The sequence below is a fragment of the Lycium barbarum genome, chromosome 8 (genome assembly GCF_019175385.1).
Source record: "Lycium barbarum isolate Lr01 chromosome 8, ASM1917538v2, whole genome shotgun sequence".
Lineage (NCBI taxonomy): Eukaryota > Viridiplantae > Streptophyta > Magnoliopsida > Solanales > Solanaceae > Lycium > Lycium barbarum.
Genome location: NC_083344.1, coordinates 41954380 through 41957982, shown reverse-complemented (window position 1 = coordinate 41957982; position 3603 = coordinate 41954380). Strand labels below are relative to the sequence as shown.

The following is a 3603-nucleotide window of genomic DNA, read 5'->3' as shown; positions in this document are numbered from 1 at the left end:
TTCACTGTATTCTGGATCATAGCACTACCACAAGGTACCACATTAGCATTGTTTGAGTACCAAGCCTGATTATGATTCATTAGCTTGTTAAGTATGGCTGTCACTCGTCGATAAGTTTTGTTCAAGAAAGAACCATCAGCTGCATTATTAGCAACTGACTGCGTCACTGGATCTAGCCCTCGGTAGAACTTCTCCATTAATATTTGTTCCGGAAAACCATGATTCGGGCTCTTCTGCAAATACTCCTTGAATCTCTCCCATGCTTCATATAGTTGTTCCCCTGGTCGCTGCTTAAATTCATATATCTTGTCACGAATTTCAGCCTTCTTGCTAAGGGGGTACCACTTTGTGAGAAAAGCAGTCACCATCTCTGCCCATGAAGTAATCGAATTTCGGGGCAGCTTCTCAAACCATGTTCTTGCCTCTCCAGCTAAGGAATATTTGAATAACCTCAACCGAATAGCATCTTGTGGAACGTTGTTCTGGATGTGATTAGCACACACATCCACAAAATTCTGCAAATGACGTTGAGGATCATTCTAGGTAGAATTCCGAAAGTATCCCTCAAGTTTCAACAACTGGTATAGAGAGGAGTCAATTTACACAGTAGCAGCTCCAACTCGAGGCTGAAAAATAGAAGATGCATAGTCCTCCTCTGGAACAAGATCAGCGAAAATATTCTCATCATCTGATTTATTTGCCTGATTGTTCAACCGATTCCCCTGGTTACCAGCACGTTGATTTTGCTGATTTTGATTCATGTTCACCTGGTTTACACAGAGTATCAAACAAGGTGTGATGGAATAACCAAAGACTTCAATCAAAGCAAACACTATTTAGTAATTTCAAAACTGTATTCCCCGGCAACGACGCCAAAATTTGATACACTCAAATTACACCTATTAATGGTATAACGCGGACGTTGTCAAATATAGTAACCTAACAAGGTTATGGTCTAATCCCACAGGGAATATGGTGTGGAAAGGTTACTAAAGTCGTAGGATGCTAAGTTCTAGGTCTAATGTCTTAATCCGATGATTTTGTTAATAGTTGGTTTTTCTATAACTAATTGGTATCTACTTGCTTTGGTGGAAATTTATGGTAAAAGAAACTAAGGTTGTGTCCCCGTTAGATAGGGTGTATGATCACGGGTATTGATCTTGATATACTTCTAATGGATCACTATATGGATGCACTTAATATCTATATGAATCTCTACTATTTCCCAATAAATAAAGATTATGTCTTTCTATGATTTTCCCAAATATAAGAAAGTAACTATGAAGAACGATTAATCATGCCAAGTAATTTCTTCTTATTCCTAAGTGAATTTATTAAACAAAGTTTAAAGCTTTGAGTCCTTGTTATTTATTCTTACCAACCCTAATTATTTTCCCAAATAAATCAAGGTTTATGGCTTTAATCAATGTTTGCAACCATTAATTATGAATGAAGAATAAAGAATAAATAAATCCTAATAATCCATTATGTGTATATCAATCACAAACCCAATCACAAAACACCCATCATTGGGTTCACAACCCTAGTAAGGGAATTTAGCTACTCTTGACAAAGAACAAGAAATAAGAAATTGAAGAATTAATAATTGCTTACTTTGGAAGAAAAGAGGAATTGATAATACTTGAATTGATGTTTGAACCTTCAAAAACTAGAGAGTATTTAATATTCTAAGTCAAGAGACAAAAATATAATAATTGATAACTATTAAAACCCTACAATGACTATTTATAGGTTCTGAAAACGTGAAAGTTGCAGATTTGCACTTCGGTCCCGTCGATACGAAATACGGTCCGTAAAGTGAAATACGGACCGTAAAGTGGTTTATCACCAAGTCGTCCTTCCAGTTGTGAGCAACTTCATTTTTTTGAAATACGGACCATAAAGTGGTTTACGGCCCGTATACTGCCCTGTCGTCTTTCAACTTCCAAAACTCCGACTTTCTGCCAAATGCTCGAATGGTTAAATACGCTTTGAAATACTGACCGTAAACTGAGTTCGTAAATCACCATGTCCTCAGCTTGACTTTCTGGTTCAGTTATTCTTTAATACGCCCATGGAATACGGCCCGTATTTGAGAATACGAACCGTAAACTGAATTTACGGCCACTTTTGCTCTTTCAACTGTTTCCATTCCGAATCTGTTCCGTTTCCTGAAAAACACTAAAAACCACGTAAAATCACATAGACTTGCCTAAAAACAAGTAAAACTTGTAGTAGAAAAGCATCAATTGTGGCGTAAATTCACGCCACATCAAGCTCCGAATGAAATGGAACTCCGCTATGTAGTCCTTGAGAATATAGCTATGGATCAAGTCTGTCTCCCTGTGCACCTGCGGGCATGCCACAGCATCCACAACAAAAGGACGTCAGTATAAAGCATGATCAATATCAACATAGAAGCATAATATACAACCTAATGAATAGCATAGGATAAGAGATCGTAATATCATCGTCATAAGCACTTACTTGCCTTTCATAGGAATTTTCCGTTTCTAATGCGTATTTGTGTACATACATCCTTATCCGTATCCGTACCCATTTATGTTGCGTTCATCGCCGTATTCATATACATAATATTATTCATATTTGTATTCATACTCATATCTATATCATACACAAAATCATATCATATACATAGCATTTGCATAGCATACCCGACAATGAAGGATCGGTGTTTCATACTTACTTGGCCAACCAAGGCTTAAGGTTGCACGTACCTAGCCCTACTAAGGCTTCAGGGTTACATCAACTTGGCCCTACCAAGGCTTCAGGGTTACATCTACCTGGCCCTACCAAGGCTTCAGGGTTATCCGTACCATCCGCAGAGGTGTGCGCGCGTTACGTAAATAGATACATATACTACCCGGCCTCATAAGCTCGGGGTTCAATAATAGTCATACATAGATACACATACATAATAGCTCATAAGAATCTTACTATTATCATCACTATCATTATCATCATCGTTATCACTATCATCGTCGTTCATTACATATATCCTTATAGGATCCCTCGTCATATGAGGAACTTAGTACAATCGTAATACATATCGAGAATCATAAGCTTAGTAGCTTTGAAGATAGAATCATTTGGAATACGTCATAGACTTATAGAGGATTTAGATGATTGGCCAAAGAACCATGCCTTATGAATGAAGGGTTAGCCTTACATACCTTTCCGTTCAACTATTCTATCACTTGCACGTTCTCCTCCGAAGCTCACGTTTCTACCTTCATTAAAGTCATACTATCTTTAGAAATCGATAGCTAGCGTATAGGACTTAAGCTAGAGAAAATCGGACAGCATCTCCTTTATTTATACGACATTCCTCCATACCGTAAATCAACTCCCAAACGTCATTAATACATTCACAATATCATAACAATAGTCATTATTCATTCCCATTATCTATATTTCTCAATTCTTCCAATCACCCATATTCATGGTCATAACACACGACTTCGTTTGTTTATATACAATGTGTATCTCATGTTCTTAACGTCATTTACAACATGATTATACTCCTAATGTATCAAGAATCATAACTCAATCCAAACATTTACTCAAAGGGACCGTGAAATG

At 37.2% G+C, this 3603-nt stretch overlaps 1 non-coding gene across 1 annotated transcript; it reads left to right on the top strand.

Annotated features, from left to right (window-relative positions):
• The first annotated feature begins 213 nt into the window (after window positions 1–213).
• Window positions 214–319, top strand: LOC132608427 (small nucleolar RNA R71). Its single transcript, XR_009570350.1, has one exon. It is a non-coding gene; the product is annotated as a small nucleolar RNA R71 (small nucleolar RNA).
• The last annotated feature ends 3284 nt before the right edge of the window (window positions 320–3603 follow it).